This window comes from Nomascus leucogenys, chromosome 12 (assembly GCF_006542625.1).
Source record: "Nomascus leucogenys isolate Asia chromosome 12, Asia_NLE_v1, whole genome shotgun sequence".
Lineage (NCBI taxonomy): Eukaryota > Metazoa > Chordata > Mammalia > Primates > Hylobatidae > Nomascus > Nomascus leucogenys.
Window position 1 is genome coordinate 63,026,767 of NC_044392.1, and position 21,877 is coordinate 63,048,643.

The 21,877-nt window shown below is 42.1% G+C and overlaps 1 long non-coding RNA gene across 1 annotated transcript in view; it reads right to left on the reverse strand.

The window, feature by feature from the left end:
• Positions 1 to 21,877, reverse strand: part of LOC105738416 — a 57,223-nt gene that overhangs the window by 31,434 nt on the left and 3,912 nt on the right. Inside the window, exon 2 of the long non-coding RNA XR_004032691.1 lies at positions 21,333 to 21,431. This is a non-coding gene — a long non-coding RNA (uncharacterized LOC105738416). The remainder of the gene's footprint in view (positions 1 to 21,332; positions 21,432 to 21,877) is intronic.

Consider the following 21,877-nt stretch of genomic DNA (forward strand, 5'->3'; position numbering starts at 1 on the left):
CCTGAGTAGCTGGGATTACAGACATGCACCACCATGCCTGGCTAATTTTTGTATTTTTAGTAGGGATGGGATTTCATCATGTTGGTCAGGCTGAACTCAATGTCCTGACCTCATGATCCACCAGCCTCAGCCTCCCAAATTGCTGGGATTTACAGGCACGAGCCACCATGCCTGGCCCAATTTTTACTTCTTGTAATCAGACTATGGCCTTCAGGGAAATTAACACTGGGGAAAAAAGGATGATATTTGAAAGAAAGGGATATTTAAATCTGCACTATGAAGTTTTATTTATAGGTTTTATTTAAAACGTGCTATTCTGAAGACAACTATAAAGTGGGTGCATGGTGGGTTATTTTTTTTTTTTTTGGCAAATGCCAATTCAAAAATACGAAGAGGCTGTGGGCAGAGTGGCTCCTGCCTGTAATTCCAATGTTTCAGGAGGCCGAGGCAAGAAGATTGACTGAGGTTACGAGTTCAAGACCAGCCTGGGAAACATAGTGACTCCCCTTATCTACAAAAAATTTAAAAAATTAGCTGGGCATGGTGGTGTCTTCCTGTAGTCCTAGCTCCACAGGAGGCTGAAGTGGGAGAACTGCTTGAGCCTAGGAGTTTGAGGTTACAGTGGGGTATGATCATGCTACTGCACTCCAGCCTGAGCGACAGAGCGAGACCCTGTCTCAAAAAAAAAAAAAAAAGCCATGTCACCATGCTATTTAAGATACAGCTTCTCTCTTTCTCTTTATCCTAAACATTTTCTATCTCTTTTTTCAGAGTTAAAAGAGCTCTACTTGCTAGCTCCTGCATTATACATAAGTAGAAAGGAAGAAAGATGAGCTAAAGATCCTGGAAAGCAGAAAATCCAATTGTTGTTCTGGATTCTAAACATTACCTGTGTGGCCCTGGATAAACTTGAATCTTTTCATATGTAAAACAAAGGAAGTTGAATTAAATTATTTCTAACCCACCCTCCAGTTGAATATTCTATGATTTCATCTGACAAACCCTCCCTCTTTTCATCCTTGTTGTTTGTGAAATGCTCCATCACTCATCACAGATGCTTAAAATAAAATAGCTCTCTCTATAGAATGTTTGCCTTTTTTTCTCCAGATAGTCAAGGCACCATGTTGACGTTTTAAAAATCCAAATGAAGAGACAAAGAAGGAAATAAATAACACCCTATAATCCCATCACCAAAGGGTTTTGTTATAATCTAATATTGCTTTTGTGTTTATTTTATGCATATTTCCTTAAAAAATAAAATTGTGATCACTTTCTATTTAGTGTTTTGAAATCTGTTTTTCTTTTTGTTTTGAGACAGGGTCTTACTCTGTTGCCTATGCTGGAATGCAGTGGTACAATCATGGCGCACTGCAGCCTCGACCTCCCCAAGCTCAGGTGACTCCCTATATCCCGAGTAGCTGGGAATACAGGCATGCACTAGCATGCCTGGCTAATTTTTGATTTTTGTAGAGAAGGTTTCACCAGGTTGCCCAGACTGGTCTTGAATTCCTGGGATCAAGCAATCTGCCTGCCTCAGCCTCCCAAAGTGCTGGGATTATAAGCATGAGCCACTGTACGCAGGTGAAATCTTTATTTAACAATACATTGTAAACATTTCCCCATATTCACTTAAGGTATGACTGTTTTTCCTGACTATATTTGCAATCCATTATTTGAAAATATTACATATTAACTTATATATTGTTTGCCATCTAGGTTATTTATACTCTTTATTATAAACAACACTGCAGTAAACAAACTTATACAAAAATATCTGATTATTTCCTAAGGATAAATTCTGATAGCTAAAATTAGTCCGACTAACCATGTATGAGTGCTGGTTTCCAGAAAACCTTGAGATGATGTGTTTTATAATTTAAAGAAATTGCTTTGGGAGGCTGAGGTGGGCAGATCACCTGAGGTCGGGAGTTTGAGACCAGCCTGACCAATATGGAGAAACCCCGCCTCCACTAAAAATACAAAATTAGCCGGGTGTGGTGACGCATGCCTGTAAATCCCAACTACTCAGGAGGCTGAGTCAGGAGAATCACTTGAACCCAGGAGGCAGAGGCTGCAGTAAGCTGAGATGTGGCATCATTGCACTCCAGTCTGGGCAACAAGAGCAAAACTCCAACTCAAAAAAAAAAAAAAAAAAAAAAGTGAAATTGTTGCCAGTATATCATGTGAAAAACCCATGAGGTACTGGGTTTTATAATTTAGAGAAACCCTTGTCAATATGCATGTTCAGGCCAGACACAGTGGCTCACGCCTGTAATCCCAGCAATTTGGGAGGCCAAGGTGGGTAGATCACCTGAGGTCGTGAGTTCAAGATCAGCCTGGCCAACATGGTGAAACCCTGTCTCTACTAAAAATACAAAAAATTAGCTAGGCATGGTGGCAGTTGCCTGTAATCCTAGCTACTTGGGAGGCTGAGGCAGGAGAATCGCTTGAACCCAGCAGGTGGAGGTTGCAGTGAGCCGATATCTCACCACTGCATTCCAGCCAGGGCGACAAAGCAAAATTCAATCTCAAAAAACAAACAAACAAATATGCATGTTTGATATTATTGAACATTTCTTTGTATTTTGTTTTGATCATGTGGATTTTCTTTTTGTTGTCATTAAATATCTATTCCTTTCCTTTGCCCGCTTTTCCAATTCTTCCCCACTTTTTTTTTTGAGACACTTCAAATGCCTCATTATTTTTGATGAAATGCATTTCACAAGGTGCCCTGCAGACTGAGGGAGATTCAAAGTTCTTTTTGAAAAGCAAAATCAGGCCAGACACAGTGGCTCATGCCTATAATCCCAGCACTTTGGGAGGCCAAGGCAGGTGGATCACCTGAGGTCAGGAGTTTGAGACCAGCCTGACCAACATGGAGAAACCCCGTCTCTAATAAAAACACAAAATTAGCCAGGCATGGTGACACTTGCCTGTAATCCCAGCTACTCGGGAGGCTGAGGCAAGAGAATCACTTGAACCCGGGAGGCGGAGGTTGCGGTGAGGCAAGTTCGCTCCATTGCACTCCAGCCTGGGCAACAAGAGTGAAACTCCTTCTAAAAAAAAAAAAAAAAGAAAGAAAAAAGAAAAGCAAAATCACCAGGCACAGTCACTCACGCCTGTAATCCCAGCACTTTGGGAGGCTGAGGCGGGCGGATCACTTGAGGTCAGGAGTTTGAGACCAGCCTGCCCAACATGGTGAAACCCCACTTCTACTAAAAATACAAAAAAATTAGCCAGGCGTGATGACGCACACCTATAGTCTCAGCTACTTGGGAGGCCGAGGCAGGAGAATTGCTGGAACCCAGGAGGCAGATGTTGCAGTGAGCTAAGATCGTGCCACTGCACTCCAGCCTGGGTGACAGAGTGAGACTCCATCTCAAAAAAAAGAAAAGCAAAATCACCATAATTATGGTCCCAAACCAAAGCTTTAACTAATGTCCTTTCATTGACAATTTTCTTCTGGCCTGTAAAGAATAGTTTTATGATTTTGTTTTGTTTTTCAAATCTAGCACCTACCAGTAAATCATTTTAGGGCTCTCTTCTTGAGCACCTTGTCTTTGTCTGTTTGTGTTGCTATAAAGAAATACCTGAAGTTGTATAGTTTATAAAGAAAGGAGGTTTATTGGCTGGGTGTGGTGGCTTATGCCAGTAATCCCAGCACTTTGGGAGGCTGAGGCAGGAGAATTGCTTGAACCCGGAAGACGGAGGTTGCAGTGAGCTGAGATGGCGCCACTGCACTCCAGCCTGGCGACAGAGCGAGACTCTGTCTCAAAAAAAAAAAAAAAAAAAAAAAGAAAAGAGAAGAAAAAAAGGAAAATAGGTTTATTTGGCTTACAATTCTGCAGGTTGTACAAGAAGCATGTTACCAACATCTGCTTCTGGTGAAGGCCTCAGGCTGCTTCACAGTGAAAAGTGTAGAGCAGCCTGTGTGTGCAGAGATCACACAGAGAGAGAGCAGGGAGGAGGTGCCAGGCTCTTTTTAACAAGCCAGCTCTGAAGGAACTAATAGAGTAAGAATCTACTCAGTATCACAAGGACAGCACCAAGCCATTCATGAGAGATCCACCCCTATGACCTAAACACCTCCCATTAGGCCCTGCCTTTACATAGAGGGTCAAATTTCAACACGAGGTTTGGGAGGATAAACAACCAAACTATAGCACGCCTTTTCCATCAATAATTTCACAATTTTTTTTTTTTTTTTGAGATGGAATCTTGCTCTGTTGCTCAGGCCAGAGTGCAGTGGCATGATCTAAGCTCACTGCAACCTCCACTTCCCCAGTTCAAGCTATTCTCCTGCCTCAGCCACCTAAGTAGCTGGGACTACAGGTGTGTGCCACCACACCCAGCTAATTTTTGTTTTTGTTTGTTTTGTTTTGAGACGGAGTCTTACTCTGTCGCCCAGGCTGGAGTGCAGTGGTGTGATCTCGGCTCACTGCTACCTCTACCACCCAGGTTCAAGTGATTCTTCTGCCTCAGCCTCCTGAGTAGCTGGGATTACAGGCGCGGACCACCGTGCCCGGCTAATTTTTGTATTTTTAGTAGAGACAGGTTTTCACTATGTTAGTCAGGCTGGTCTCGAACTCCTGACCTCATGATCTGCCTGCCTCGGCCTCCCAAAGTGCTGGGATTACAGGCGTGAGCCACCACGCCTGGCCCAATTTTTGTATTTTTAGTAGAGACAAGGTTTCACCATGTTGGCCAGGATGGTCTCCATCTCTGGACCTCGTGATCTGCCCACCTAGGCCTCCCAAAGTGCTTGGATGACAGGCAGGAGCCATCAGGCACGAGCCATCAGGCACGGCTCTTTTTTTTTTTTTTGAGACGGAGTCTTGCTCTTGTTGTCCAGGCTGGAGTGCAATGGCATGATCTCGATTCACCACAACCTCTGCCTCCTGGGTTCAAGTGATTCCCCTGCCTCAGCCTCCTGAGTAGCTGGGATTACAGGCGTGCACCACCACGCCCGGCTAATTTTGTATTTTTAGTAGAGACGGGGTTTCTCCATGTTGGTCAGGCTGGTCTTGAACTGCTGACCTCAGGTGATCTGCCCGCCTCGGCCTCTCAAAGTGCTGGAATTACAGGCATGAGCCACCACGCCCAGCCAATAAAATATTTTTAATAAAAGATTAATACTTAGTTAATTTTATGCATTGAAACATTAACAAACCTTAAACATTGTGGTAGGTTAATATTTCACAAATTGGAAGAACATTAGCACATTGACAGTATTCCTTTTTTTTTTTGAGACGGAGTCTCACTCTGTTGCCCAGGCTGGAGTGCAGTGGCACAATCTCGGCTCAAGGCAACCTCCACCTCCCAGGTTCAAGCAATTCTTCTGCCTCAGCCTCCCAAATAGCTGAGATTACAGGTGCCTGCCACCACGTGTGGCTAATTTTTTTGTGTGTATTTTTAGTAGAGATGGTGTTTCACCATGTTGGCCAGGCTGGTCTTGAACTCCTGACCTCAAGTGATTCGCCTGCCTCGGTCTCATAAAGTGCTGGGTTTACAGGCGTGAGCAACTGCGCCTGGCCAATATTATATTTTTAAATGTAAAATTACTAGGATTTGAATATCAAAACTGTGGTGGCAGAAAAAAGCATTTACATTCACTTGCATAACCCTAGAATTGGACTCATCAGATAACATTGGCTTACTAGCTAGGTAAGTAAAACGTAAATACTTTGGAAGTGGCTACCTTCATTAGAACTTTTTAGCCCTTAGAAGAAAAACCAATCCAGAAAAACTGGAAACCTACAGAACCCCCTTGCTGGGCTCTGACTTACTGGCTAAGCACCTTATTGTTGATAGGTGACCATTCAGAAGAACAACTTGTAACATGTTAGCCATGTGTTAAATAACAATGCACATCTTCACATAATTTATTGCCCTTTTACCTTGTTCTGAGACTTTATTCTTTTCTAAGCCTGTATTTATTATAACTCTTTTTAAATATATATATATATTTTTGAGACAGAGTCTTACTCTGTTGCCCGGGCTGGAGTGCAGTGATCCAATCTCGGCTCACTGCAACCTCTGTCTCCTGGGTTCAAGCGATTCTCCTGCCTCAGCCTCCTGAGTAGCTGGGATTACAGGCGCATGCCACCATGCCCAGCTAATTTTTGTATTTTTAGTAGAGACGGGGTTTTACCATGTTGATCAGGCTGGCCTCAAACTCCTGACCTTGTGATCTGCCCACTTGACTTCCCAAAGTACTGGGATTACAGGTGTGAGCCACCATGCCCAGCCTAATTGTTCTTTTTCTTGTTTTTTTGTTTGAGGAGGTGAGGTGAATGGCTGGGGAACTGGGGTGCAAGATTTCCTTTTCATTGTATATTATACCTTTTGAATTTTGTCCCATGTAAAGGAATAATTTAAAAACAGAATTACAAAAATCTTACTAATTAGTAGTCCAATGTTGGATAAGATTGGAGTAACTGCACTGCACATAGTAGGTATTCAATAAAGATGGAATGAATGAATAAATGAATAGATGGATGAATTAAGTGAAATGACTGAGTAAGTGTCTTAAATCTATACTTTGATTACTAAAGCTTTCTGGAATTGTGAAATTTCATAACTGTATGAGACTTAATGTCTTTTTTTCTTTGAGATGGAGTCTCACTCTGTCACCCAGGTTGGAGTACAGTGGCGCAATCTCGGCTCACTGTAGACGGGGTTTCACCATGTTGCCCAGGCTGATCTCGAACTCCTGACCTTGTGATTTGCCCACCTCGGCCTCCTAAAGTGCTGGGATTACAGGCGTGAGCCACTGTGCCTGGCTTAAATGTCTTTTTAAGAACAGAAATAGGTCTGAATTGGGAGAAAAAAACTATTGTCACTTTGTTAGATTTCTAAGTTTAAGCCATTAGTCTTTATTACATCATAAAGGATGAAGAAGCATATTTTTATACATGCCTACATTTGCTGAGGAGGCTAGTCCTGATCAATATTTTTCTGAAAGATGGTGAAAGGTAGAGCAGACTTCAAGTCAACATTTTTACTGCCTCTCCTACTTCAGTGAAGCTAACATCAAGGGCTTATACTAAGTGCAAAGTTACCTTTGGTTTTGTTTACTGGTCTATGTCCTAAGATAGACAATGCAGCTACCTATTGTATATTCAGATCAAGTCTTGGGGACTAGCATGGTTCTAAAATCTTGATGGCTTCCTGGAGACAAACTGATAAAGAGAAAACACTGGAATTCTAGTTATTTTTGTTGGGAAGGTGAAGGCTGAGTTGTGGAATTTATTGCAGCATAGATTCTTAAGAGTTTTGCTAGATAAATAAAGACAACCAGATAAAAGTGGTTTTAGATTGAGCAACTCGATGTAAAATGCTTACAACAGTGCCTGGAACAGAGTATGTGCTTTAAATCTGCTATTTATTATCATCATTATTATACTGACACTCACCATTTTATACCAACAAATAATTTAACAGCCATACATATACATCTATACAAATCAATCTGTATGATACTGAGAGAAGAAATAGCTCTTTTTGTAGGAAATTTATAGTGATACATTTTGAAGAATGAAAGACAGAAAGTTAAATTGTTACAGAAAAAAATACTCCGTTTCTTTGAGGAAATGTTCTTTGCTAGTTTGGTTGGAGCTCTGCATCGAACGTTGAGAAAAGTTTATAGTCTATAGTTTTCCAAACAAGTTAAAAACAGAAATGACAATACCTAAGATAACAAACAGGCACCAATTATACAGTAATAATTTATTGCTTTTCAACAATTCTGGTGTGATAAAATTAACTGAACCAAACTCCCCATATATTTTGAATGTGAGAATCAAGTTTCCCAGGGAAGTCAGATACTTGAGACAGGGCCTATAAAGTATCCTCCTTTTTAAATTTTTTTCCAGATGAAGGTAGAATGCCAAGAGAGGCTGAGAAAAACAAATAACCAGCTGCCTACAGACCTGCCTTCATAGGAATGGCCTTTGCCTTCATCTATGTGTGCCTCCATTTCTGAATGCCTTATTTCTGGATACCTTCCAGTCTATAAAAACAAAAGGAGGATAGATAAAAAAGAACTGTACTACACCTGTACTGGACAATCAAGAGGTGAAAAATGTTCTTTAGTGAGTTAAAATTGTTTTGCAATCTCTTTGATAGGAGTAGGCAAAAATCTTGAAAAAGTCCAAATTCTTAGCAGAGATTGTCTTAGAAAGGTTAACTTTTCACGTTGGCAGGAAGTAATACCCAAACACTAACACAAAATTTAAACTTATCTCCAATATGTAGATAGAAAAATCTATCCACGGGGCATTAGGCCTTTCTTATTTACCTTAAAATACACTGTTTCGGCCGGGCGCGGTGGCTCAAGCCTGTAATCCCAGCACTTTGGGAGGCCGAGGCGGGCGGATCACGAGGTCAGGAGATCGAGACCATCCTGGCTAACAGGGTGAAACCCCGTCTCTACTAAAAATACAAAAAATTAGCCGGGCGTGTTGGCGGGCGCCTGTAGTCCCAGCTACTCGGGAGGCTGAGGCAGGAGAATGGCGTGAACCCCGGGAGGCGGAGCTTGCAGTGAGCCGAGATCGCGCCACTGCACTCCAGCCTGGGGGACAGAGCAAGACTCCGTCTCAAAAAAAAAAAAAAAAAAAAAAAAAAAAAAAAAAAAAAAAAAAAAAAAAAAATACACTGTTTCCCTCCTTCCTCCTAGCATTCTCTCCTAGGAAAAGGTTCTATGGCTTTTGCATTCTTTTTTTTTTTTTAAGAGACAAGGTGTTGCTACATTGCCCAGGCTGGTCTTGAACTCCTGTCCTCAAGGGATCCTCCCATCTGAACTTTTTTTTTCAGACAGAGTCTCGCTCTGTCGTCCAAGCTGGAGCAGTGTCACGATCTTGGCTCACTGCAACCTCCACCTCCTGGGCTCAAGCAATTCTCCTTCCTCAGCCACCGAAGTAGCTGGGATTAAAGGCACCTGCCACCACACCCAGCTAATTTTTGTATTTTTAGTAGAGACAGGGTTTCACTATGTTGGCCAGGCTGGTCTTAAACTCCTAACCTCAAGTCATCTGCCTGCCTTGGCCTCCCAAGGTGCTGGGGTTACAGGTGTGAGCTACCGCCCCCAGCCCTGAATTCTTTTTTGTTTGTTTTCTTGAGATAAGGTATTGCTCTGTTGCCCAGTCTGGAGTGCAGTGGTGTGATCCAAACTCAGTGTAACCTCAAACACGTGAGCCCAAATGACTCTCCTGCCTCAGCCTCCCAAGTAGCTAGGACTACAGAAGTGTGCCACCATGCCCTGCTAATTTTTAATTTTTTTGTAGAGACAGGGTCTTGCCACTTTGCCCAGGTTGGTCTCAAACTCCTTGGCTCAAGAGATTTCCTGCCTTGTGAATCACTGAGCAGACCCCAGCATGCATTCTTCTAATTTTTTTTAATTTATTTTTTCTTATTTTTTAAGTTTAAAGGAATGTTAAATTCCACAGATTCTTTTTCTTTTTTTTTTTTTTTGGAGACAGAGTCTTACTCTGTTGCCCGGCGAGGTCTTACTCTGTTGTGGCGAGATCTCGGCTCATTGCAGTCTCCGCCTCCTGGGTTCAAGACATTCTCCTGCCTCAGCCCCCTGACTAGCTGGGATTATAGGCACCCACCACCTGGCCCAGGTAATTTTTGTATTTTAGTAGAGATGGGGTTTCATCATGTTGGCCGGGCTGGTCTTGAACTCCTGCCTCAGCCAGCATGCATTCTTAATAGTAGACAACACATTAGGAGTTTGGAATGCCCGAATGTTTATCTATTAAAAAAAATTTTTTCGAGACAGGGTCTTGTTCTGTCACCCAGGCTGGAGTGCAGTGGCATGATCATAGCTCATTGCAGCCTCAACCTCCTGAGATCAAGCAATCTTCCCATCTGGGCCTCCCAAAGCTGATACTACAATTGTGTGTGCCACCACATGCAGCTAATTTTTTTTTTTTTTAAGAAACGGGGTCTGGCTATGTTGGCCAGGCTAGTCTCAAACTCCAGGGCTCAAGCAATCATCCTGCCTTGGCCTCCCAAAGCGCTGGGACTACAGGCATGAGCCACTGCTCCTGGTTGAAATACTTTAATTTTAAAGTACAAAGATTGCATACATTTTTGCTTGAGGTTCTTAGTGCTTCAAGAGATCCACCAATATCCTAGAGGAATCCTTTCCATGAATTAGTAAAGCTTGTGAATATGTAATGTTAAAAAAACACAAGAGATGTAGCTATTCTAGAGAAGGCAGAGCAAGATAAAGATTTTTAACTTACAAGCCAATGATTTTTTTTTTTTTTTTTTCGCTAAGAGACAGTCTTGCTCTGTCACCCAGGCTGGAGTGCAGTGGCACCATCTCAGCTCACTGCGATCTTTGCCTCCTGGGTTCAAGCGATTCTCCTGCCTCAGCCTCCTGAGTAGCTGGGACTATAGGCGTGCACCACAACGCCCAGCTAAGTTTTGTATTTTTAGTAAGGATGGGGTTTTACTATGTTGGCCAGGCTGGTTTTGAACTCCTGACCTCAGGTGGATCCGCCTGCCTTGGCCTCCCAGAGTGCTGGGATTACAGGCATGAGCCACTGTGCCCAGCTGCCAATGATTTTTCCAAAATAATTATGCATCCCTGGGAAGGAAATAGGAAATGAAACATTTTGTATATAATTTGGATTTGTAGGTGGCCTTTCTAAGTAATTTATTAGAAGGTAAACAATAATTATGTAGAAAGAACCTGGTTGGTAAATATAATAATTATGAAACCTTATTAAATTTTTTTTTTTTTTTGAGACGGGGTCTTGCTATGTTGCTCAGGCTGGAGTGCAGTGGCGCGATCTCGGCTCACTGCAAGCTCCGCCTCCCAGGTTCATGCCATTCTCCTGCCTCAGCCTCCTGAGTAGCTGGGACTATAGGCGCCTGCCACCACGCCCGGCGAATTTTTTTTGTATTTTTAGTAGAGATGGGTTTCACCATGTTAGCCAGCATGGTCTCGATCTCTTGACCTCGTGATCCACCCGCCTCAGCCTCCCAAAGTGCTGGGATTACAGGCATGAGCCACCGCGCCCAGCAGAAACCTTACTAATTTATATTAATTAGCAAGAAAGCTGAATTAAAAAGAAGTCTGAATCATATAATAGAATTACTAAAACTGCTCCCCCTTAATCTACCTGCCTCTCTTCCATCTCCATGTTATTCTGTACACTGTACCAAGTGGAAGGAAGAAGTGCTTTTTATATTTTTATTTATTTACTGTTTTTGAGATGGAGTCTCGCTCTGTCACCCAGGCTACAGTGCAGTGGCACGATCTCGGCTCACTGCAACCTCTGCCTCCCTGGTTCAAACGATTCTCCTGCCTCAGCCCCCCAAGTAGCTGGGACTACAGGCACACTACCAAACCTGGCTAGTTTTTTTGTATTTTTAGTAGAGATTGGGTTTCACCATGTTGGCCATGCTTGTCTCAAACTCCTGACCTCAAGTGACCCGCCCACCTCAGCCTCCCAAAGAGCTGGGATTATAGGTGTGAGCCACCACACCTGGCCAAGAAGTGCTTTATATGAAGAAGAAACAGCCTGTACAAAGGTTCAGCGTTGGGACTATGAAACAGTTCTGCATTTTCCTGCCTCATCATCCTCTTCATCCCCATCCTTTCCTATAACATCAAGATTTTAAACAAAATAAATGAATCAAAATAATCCAGCACTTAAGAACAGAAGCTAGGAATTAAGTAGACCTAGATTTAAATATCAGTTTTATAGTATTTATAAACTACAAACTACCCAATTTTGACTAAGCATAATTTAGTGATATCCCTATAAATTCTGGCAGATGGAATAAGATTGCCCTAGGTTCTTGGTGAAGGCCTTTGTTTAGAAGCATGGTTCCAGTGACTGAGAATTCCCCCACTAACTCCTGTAGTCCATACTTCCCTCATTCCACTGGATTCTGTTAAATGGTCTTGGTAGCCCGAATTATGCACTCCCACGTTATGGTTAAAGCATACTTGGGCTGTGTTTCATTCATGATATGGTCTTCCCTGGGTTGATCAAATGAGTAACTAGTAAAACAAATGAAATACATATGATAGAGTTATAAAGCTCCCAGGTTGACTACCTTTGAATTGGAAACAGGAGCAAAACCCCATTATCTAGCCCATCTGAGCCTAATGGGAACATGAGATGAAGGCCGTACCTAATCCTCTGCTTGGATGGCCACACTGATATGTTACCCATTTGCAATGTATGGTTTTGTGCTTCTCACTGACCTCTTGTGTGGCATGTAACATCTCCAGATTCTAGCTCCTGCTGTGACTATAGTAAGTGTACATGTGACAAAGTAATGAGCTATGTGTGCAGGGGGAAATGGGGTAGTGGTGAAAACAATGGCTGCAAGCAGAATGGTGTATTCTGAGCTTGTTGAGTTACTATCCTTTTGGTTTTGGGGTAACTGAGTAGACTAGCTGTCCCAGTAGGTAGCATACAACAAAGAGTATTCCTTGGCCAGGCACAGTGGCTCACACTTATAATCCCAGCACTTTGGGAGGCCGAGGCGGGCAGATAACCTGAGGTCAGGTGTTCAAGACCAGCCTGGCCAACATGGTGAAACCTCGTCTCTACTAAAAATACAAAAATTAGCCAGGCGTGTTGGCAGGCACCTATAATCCCAGCTACTGGGGAGGCTGAGGCAGGAGAATCACTTGAACCTGGGAGGCAGAGGTGTGGTGAACCAAGATCCCAAGATTGTGCCATTGCACTCCAGCCTGGTGACAAGAGTGAAACTTTGTCTCAAAAAAAAAAAAAAAAAAAAAAAGGAACAGAGAGTATTCCTACAAGATTTCCAGTTTCTTTCTTGCTATTAAATTAGAGGTGGTAAACAGTAAGAGTTATATCTCTAAGACTTTAAAGAGGACTCTCCCAAAGCAGTATAAAACTGAAGGCCTCAGACTGATGCCATGAATTTAAGACACTAGAGAAAAAAGAACTTGTCCATTTAGCAGTGCAGTGTGGGGCTGAAGGCTGTTTAGTGCAAAGGATGAAGTGAGCCATTTCAGCCACTGTGGCCATGGTGACAAAAATGGAACCATGGGTCTTGGATAGGGGGAAATTATGAAGTTGTAACGGAAATCCACCAGGTCTCTTAAACTCAAATCCTCATCTGCCAAAAGTAACAACGAAAGGAGTGTCTCCATACAGGGATGGGACTGCCAAAATGACCCTCATTCTGATATTCAACTTTTCCTTGGGGATCTTTCATAAATCACCCTTGGCACCGGGAGGAAGCATTCTGCTTTGTACCTTTTTTTTTTTTTTTGAGACGGAGTCTTACTCAGTCATTGGACTGCAGTGACGCGATCTCAACTCACTGCAACCTCTGCCTCTGGGGTTCAAGCGATTCACCTGCCTCAGCCTCCCAAGTAGCTGCGATTACAGGTGCCTGCCACCATGCTCGACTAATTTTTGTATTTTTTTTTTTTTTTAGCAGAGATGGGGTTTCACCATGTTGGCCAGGCTAGTCTCAAACTCTCGATCTCAAGTGATCCACCGAACTCAGCCTCCTGGGATTACAGGCGTGAGCCACCACGCCCGGCTCTACCTATTTCTTTCTTTGTTTTTGAGATGGGGAATTTCACTCTTGTTGTCCAGGCTGGAGTGCAATGGCACGATCTGGGCTCACCACAACCTCCGCCTCCTGGGTTCAAGTGATTCTCCTGCCTCAGCCTCCCAAGTAGCTGGGATTACAGGTGTGAGCCACCGCGCCCAGGCACCTAGTCCTTATTTTCTAACTCCCACACAATTTTTCGTTGTTGTTGGTTCCTCCTTTATATTAATTAAAAATAAAGTTAGGGGTTTTAATAATTCTATTTTGCTTCTGAATTAATGAATAATGTATTATGTAGAAATGTCAAGCAAGTTTGGGCTGTTATTAGTGCTGTATAGGGTAGTGCTTCATACAGTACATTGTAAATGCTTGAATTTGGATGCCTAGAAGGGTGTGGCACTCCTTTTCCCCCATACTGCTTACCATTTCTTGTTGACTTATACTGGGCTAATTAACTTTTTCTTGGTCTTTAAATGCTTCTCAGTTTGAATCCTTGATTTAGATTAAACTTGATTGATGGAAGTTCAGGAACAGACTTACAAAATATGGGTTTTTACTTTCATTTTTGGTTCTCCTGGAGTAGGCAGTTCTGTGACAGAAGCTATTTCCCCTGATCAATGAGAAGGGCCTTCAACAATTCTTAACTCTTCCAAGTTCAGATGTAAAAAGGCATATCCAGAAGTGCCACCTTCCATCTGTTCCATGTTCCAAGTTTTTCTGGTGAGGATTCTCTTTTTCTTTGAATGACTGATAATGAGAACACCTACTATATAGAGGGAAACCTTTATACTCTACCCACAGGGTATGGCCTTATTCCATGACTGCAAAAAAAAAAAAATCTTATCAGAGTGCGATAATAGGTATAACATCTGAGCCCATGATTTGTGCAAAAGGTAAGACAGAGGGAGGGTAGGGAGGAAGGCTTCACTCTAATATGCAGCTCAGAAGTAGGTTTGGTAGCTACTGGACCTCACCTTGGCACAGGTGTCACTGGTATTGTGTGGTGCAGGGATTCATGGCAGATTTGGGGTTCTCAGAGGTCACCACAAGTTGAATTGTATGCTTTATTTAAGCCTCATCTTGCTCACTAGTGTAGCAGTATGAAGGTCCAGGTAGAACACCCAGGTCTGGATCCCCAGGCAGATGGATACACAAAGCCAGTCACTGTGATGTTAGAGGCTTCCTTCACCACATGCACCCCTCGGCTGAATCACAGTAGGCTTGATGTGCAGCTGTCCAGTAATTTCAACTATCTGCTGCTGCTCTGGTTGAGGGCTATAAAGTCCAGGTTCTCACACTGAATGATCTTATAGCATGGAATATGGGGACCAGGACACCCAGAACTTCCTAGAAATAGGTGACCTTAAAATTAAGCTGTTAGTTGGCTGGGCGTGGTTACTTAGACCTGTAATTCCAGCACTTTGGGAGGCTGAGGTGTGTGGATCACCTGAGGTCAGAAGTTCGAGACTAGCCTAGCCAACATGGTGAACACTTGTCTCTACTAAACATACAAAAATCAGCCTGGTGTGGTGGCACGCGCCTGTAATCCCAGCTACTTTGGAGGCTGACGCAGGAGAATTGCTTGAACCCAGGGGGCGGAGGTTGCAGTGAGCTGAGATTATGCCGCTTCACTCCAGCCTGGGTGAAAGAGTGAAACTCCATCTCAAAAAAAAAATAAATAAATAAGCTGCTAACAAAACCATGTCCCATCATCTTTGTCCCCAACTTAGCCGACTAGAGACTGATAACTACCCCAAATTCAGATAAGCAGGGGGTAGTTCTCTGTGGTGAATCTCTGGTTTCAAAGGCACCTTTCATGGCACATGCTTTCATAATGGTTGTTTCGCTCTACTAACATAAAAGGAACCCAAAACAGGCTTTTTCTAAGTCAAGATGGCCTTAAATTCTATGGATTAAGTCTCCTATGGTATTAATAGCTACAAATGACAATTTCTACTTGTGTATTTTTGGTGAAAACTAAATGATGACTACTTTCTTTTTTTTTTTCTTTCAGGCAGAGTCTTGCTCTGTTGCCAAGGCCGGAGTGCGATGGTACGGTCTCAGCTCACTGTAAACCTTCGCCTCCCAGGTTCAAGCCATTCTCCTGCCTCAGCCTCCCAAGTATCTGGGACTACAGGCGCTTGCCACCACATCTGGCTAATTTTTGTATTTTTAATAGAGACAGGGTTTCACTATGTTGGCCAGGCTGGTCTCAAACTCCTGATCTCGTGATCCATCCTCCTCGGCCTCCCAAAGTGCTGGGATTACAGGTGTGAGCCAACGTGCCCAGCCATGATGACTACTTTCTGATGACTCGAGACAATACTGATTATGTCACCTTGGGGAAGCTACTTAACCTCTCCGTATCTGTATATGTCTGTAAAATGGGGATTGTAACAGTTCCTAGTTTATAGCATTTTTGTGAGGAATTAATGAATGTTACTACATCTAAAGTGCTTAGAGCAATGCTTGGCATATGGTAAGTATCCCAGAAATCTTGGCTATCATCAATTTATTATTGTTATTATTGAACTCCCCATCCCATTTGCCTAAAATACTTTACTAGAGACGGAGGAAGAAAGGAGGGAAGGGAGGCAGGAAAAGAGAGAGGTGGGGAAGCTACTCAGGGTTAGGACTTTTAGTAGCTAGGGGTCAAGGAAGAAAACAGGTCTGGCAAATACATGGGACCATCTCTAGAAAGAATGTTTCCCAGAAAAGATCCTAAATAGCGATGATGTAGGTTACAAAGAGCACAGGTCAAAACTATCCCCCTGGGCTAGCAAAAACAAGGAGCAGGAGTCAAGCCGTATCAGACCAGAGTGGGAATTAGAATGACATAGATTGAGCCTCAGGTAATCTGGTTGAAAACAAATTTAATTTGGCCGGGCACGGTGGCTCACGCCTGTAATCCCAGCACTTTGGGAGGCCAAGGTGGGAGGATCACGAGGTCAGGAGATGGAGATCATCCTAGCTAACATGGTGAAACTCCGTCTATACGTGGTAGTGGGTGCCTGTAGTCCCAGCTACTTGGGAGGCTGAGGCAGGAGAATGGCGTGAACCCGGGAGGCGGAGCTTGCAGTGAGCCTAGATCGCGCCACTGCACTCCAGCCTGGGTGACAGAGCAAGACTCCATCTCAAAAAAAAAAAAAAAAAAAGGAAAACAAATTGAATTTGAAGATAAATGGGTCAAAAAGGAATATTCTCAGCTGTTTGTTTTCCATATGGATTGTTTTGCCACCTTTAAAGTTTTAAAGCAGTACTGTCAGATTATCATAATATTTTAGGTATGTTTCAAACTTTTGTGCTTTTTAATCTAAATTAATTCTTAGATGATTATTAAGAAGCAATGTAAATGTTTCATATTATCAAGCCATTGCAAATATATATATATATTTTTTGAGACAAAGGCTCACTGTCACCCAGGCTGGAATGCAGTGAGCCGAGATCGCGCCACTGTACTCCAGCCCGGGAGACAGAGTGAGATTCTGTCTCAGTGGAAAAAAACAGTATGTACAATATGATTCCTTAGGAAACATATATATATATATGTATGTGTGTGTGTGTGTCTGTGTGTGCATAAAAAAATTCTCAAAGGCCCAAAGAAGCAGTAAAGCAAATCCCTGGCCACCAGAATAACTAAACATACAAAAAACCAGCAGTTGGAAACAATAATTTTTGACTTATTTGTCATGTTGAAGACTTTTTATTGCAAACATTTTGTTTTCTAGCAAACTATTTTGACTGCGTCATGTCATGTCAGTAGAGTGCCAGAGAAGTAACTGATTAGGATACTGGTGCAGGCTGGTAAGATAAGTGATAGGTCAAAACAGAGCAAGGAGAGCTGAAGAGAAATGGGGGAGGTCAGGGAGGAGCTTAGAGTGCATCTCATGAATACCGAGTTAATCTTTCTTTAAAGAATGGCAAAATTCATCCTAGATCCAGACATAGGCCTTTGAAAGCAGGAGGACTACACCTGACATATAACCTGAAATTAGATGATGATATTCTGAATGAGAGGGCTCTCAACTTTAAAGAAATAATGTCTTTAGGATTGGCATTATCTTCTTTACTCCAGGTATTTGCTTAGCAAAACTTTTTTCAAACATGGTTCAAAAGCAAATCACATTTTCCATATTTCCTATTAAATTATTATATATTATGGGGGGGCAGTGTTCTTAATGACAAAATATTGTGTTTAAAAAGAATCCTTTCCTAAAAGAAATCAGGAAGATAATTCCATTTACAATAGCTACACAAAAATAGATGCTTAAGAATAAACTTAACCAAGGAGGTTAAAGATCTCTAAACTGAAAACTATAAAACCTTGATGAAAGAAATTGAAGAAGACACAAATGAATAGAAAGATGTTTCATGTTCATGGGAGAATTAGTATTGTTAAAACACCCATACTACCCAAAGTCATCTACAAACTAAATATAATCTCTATCAAATACCTATAATATATTTCACAGAAATAAAAAAGACAGCCTGGCGCAGTGGCTCACTCTGCAATCCCAGCACTTTGGGAGGCAGAGGAGGGTGGATCACCTGAGATCAGGAGTTTGAGACCAGCCTGACCAACACGGAGAAACCCTGTCTCTACTAAAAATACAAAATTAGCCAGGCGTGGTGGCGCATGCCTGTAATCCCAGCTGCTAGGGAGGGTGAGGCAGGAGAATCGCTTGAACCTGGGAGGCAGAGGCTGCGGTGAGCCAAGATTGCGCCATTGTACTCCAGCCTGGGCAACAAGACCAAAACTCTGTCTAAAAAAAAAAAAAAAAAAAAAAGACAATCATTAAACTCATATGGAGCCACAAAAGACTCAAATAGGCAAATCAATCCTGAGCAAAAATAACAAAGCAAGGCCGGGCGCGGTGGCTCAAGCCTGTAATCCCAGCACTTTGGGAGGCCGAGGCGGGCGGATCACAAGGTCAGGAGATCGAGACCATCCTGGCTAACACAGTGAAACCCCGTCTCTACTAAAAATACAAAAAATTGGCCGGGCGTGTTGGCGGGCGCCTGTAGTCCCAGCTACTCGGGAGGCTGAGGCAGGAGAATGACATGAACCCAGGAGGCGGAGCTTGCAGTGAGCCAAGATCGCGCCACTGCACTCCAGCCTGGGGGAAAGAGCAAGACTCCGTCTCAAAAAAAAAAAAAAAAAAATAACAAAGCTGAGGCATCACAGTACTTGATTGCAAAATGTACTACAAGACCGTAGTAACCAAAACAGCATGGTATTGGCATAAACACAAACACAGAGACCAGTGAAACAGAATAAAGAACCCAGAAATAAATTCATTTATCTATGGCCAACTGTTTTTCAACAAAGGTGCCAAGAACATGCATTGGGAAAAAGACAGTTTCTTCAATAAATGGTGCTGGGAAAATTGGAAAGTCACATGCAGAAGACTAAGACTAGACCTTGTCTCCACCATATACACAAATCAACGCAAAATGGATTAAAGACTTAAATATAAAACTTGAAACTATGGAATTACTAAAAGAAAACATAAGGGAAATGCTTTACAACACCAGGTTGGGCAAGGGTTTTTAAAAAGAGAACTCAAAGCACAGACAACAAAAGCAAAAAATAGACCAATGGGATTACATCAAACTGAAAAGCTTTTGTACTGTACATAAAAGGGAAACAAGTAACAAAATGAAGAGACAATCTAAAGAATGGAAGAAAATATAAGCAAACTATACATCTCACAAGGAGTTAATATCTGAAGAATATATAAATAACTTAATTCAACAATGAAAAACAAATTATCTTGATTTAAAAGTGGGCAAAAGACCTTAATAGGCATTTCTCAAAAGAAGACATACAAATGGCCAACAGGTACATGAAAAAATGCTCAACATCACTAATCATCCGGCCAATGCAAATCAAAATCACAATGAGATATCATCTCACTCTAGTTAGAATGGCTATTAACAAACAGACAGGCTGCGTGGTGGCTCATGCCTGTAAATCCAGCACTTTGGGAGGCCAAGGCAGGTGGGTCACTTGAGGTCAGGAATTCAAGGCCAGCCTGGCCAACATAGTGAAACCCCGCCTCTACTAAAAATACAAAAATTAGCCAGGTATGGTGGCACATGCCTATAGTCCCAGCTACTTGGGAGGCTGAGGCAGGAGAATTGCTTGAACCCAGAAGCAGAGGTTGCAATGAGCCGAGATTGCACCACTGCACTCCAGCCTGAGTGACACAGTGAGACTCTGTCTCTGTCTTAAAAAACAAAACAAAACAAACAAACAAAAAAAACAAGTGTTGGCAAGGATGTGGAGAAAAGACAACACTCACACATTTTCGGTGGAATTACAAATTAGTACAGCAGCTACAGAAGATAGTCTTTAATCCATTTTGAGTTGATTTGTGTATATGGTGGAGACAGGGTCTAGTCTTACTCTTCTGCATGTGACTTTCCAATTTTCCCAGCACCGTTTATTTAAGAGACTATCTTTTCCCCAATGTGTGTTCTTGGCACCTTTGTTGAAAATTTTTTCCTCAAAAAATTAAAAATAGAACTACTGTATGAGCCACGAGTCCCACTAGTGGCTATACATTCAAAGGAAATGAAATCAGTTACATTGAAGTGGTATCTGCCCTCCTATGTTTACTGCAGCACTATTTACAATAACCAAGATATGGAATCAACCCAAACATCTAACAGTGAATGAATGAATAAAGAAAATGTGAGGCCGGGCACGGTGGCTCATGCCTGTAATCCCAGCACTTTGGGAGACCGAGGTGGGTGGGTCACTTGAGGTCAGGAGTTCAAGACCAGTCTGAGTAATATGGTGAAACCCCGTCTCTACTAAAAATACAAAAATTAGCCAGACGTGGTGGCAGGCGCCTGTAATCCCAGCTACTTGGGAGGCTGAGGCAGAAGAATCACTTGAACTTGGGAGGCGGAGGTTGCAGTGAGCTGAGATTGCACCACCGCACTCCAGCCTGGGGGACAGAGTGAGACTCAGTCTCAAAAAAATAAATAAATAAATAAATAAAAAGAAAAAGAAAAAAAAGAGAAAATGTGGTACATATGGATAACAGATTATACAGCTGTAAAAAAGTATGAAATCTTGCCATTTGTGAAAATACGGTTAAACCTGGAGGACATTATGTTAAGTGAAATAAGCCAGATACAGAAAGACAAATACTGTATGATCTGTGGAATCTAATTTTTTTTAAAGAAAGAGTTTATATCCTAGAAGCAGAAAGAACAGTCGTTATCTGAGACTAGAAAGGGGAGACGGGAAAGGAGGATAGGGAGAGGTTGGTCAACAGGTACAAAGTGACAATTAGATTGGAAGAATAAGTTCTGGTGTTTTATTGCACAGTAGGGTTGCTGTTAACAATAAGGTATTGTATATTACAAAATAGCATGAGGTGAGAGATATGCTAAGTACCCTGATTTGATCAGTATACAACATTTTTGTATGTATGGAAACACCAAAACTGTAACCTAGAATATGTACAATTACAATGTGTCAATTAAAAAAAGAATCCTTTCCTGTACTGTTTATTGTTACTAAAATGGGCAAAATAGCACCTTCCTATTTACTACATCACAGAAATGGTGAAGTAACTGAAAGACTGCAAGTTAAGCAGGTGAATTCCGGAGAACACACTGTAATTTCATCTTTCTTTTTTCAGATAATGCAATAGAGCAACTTACTCAGCTTAAAGAGTACCTATATCATAACTTTGGAAGTTTGCATTTGCATTTCTTATTGCATCACTAACTTCCAAAGTTACAACTCTTACCTTGAAATCTTCCCAAGATTTGCTCACTTAACCAGCTTGCAAACAACAGTCCAGCATTTTCCTGAGGCAGATTACCATAGCAGCATCCAGTCTATCAACCTTTAAAACAGAAAGGTGAATCCTAAGAATTTTGTGATAAAGCTAAAAGCCAGTAGAGAGTGCCAGGCCTTCTCTGGGTTCTGATGTAATGTTTCTGAAAGACCCCCATGACAAAATATTTTATCTTAAAGGTTGTACTTGTTCTTTATACTTAAAGAAACTGGAGTTTCTGATCATGCCAATCATCAGATGGGAGACCTCAGACAAGTCTTTTAGCGTCCCTGGGCCTTAATTTCCATTTCTGTAAAAAGTCAGGAGTGCCTTAGATGATCTCCAATTTCCTCTCCACTCTGATTTCTCATCCTATGCTCCCTAGTTCATTTCTTCAATGTCATGTGCCTCAAATCAGGAAAAAAACCTGGCAGAAGAGCAAGGATTTTACCTGTATTATTTTTTTATTTTCACCAGCTCACCCACCCACCCTGTTTCTATTTTTCCAGGTAAGA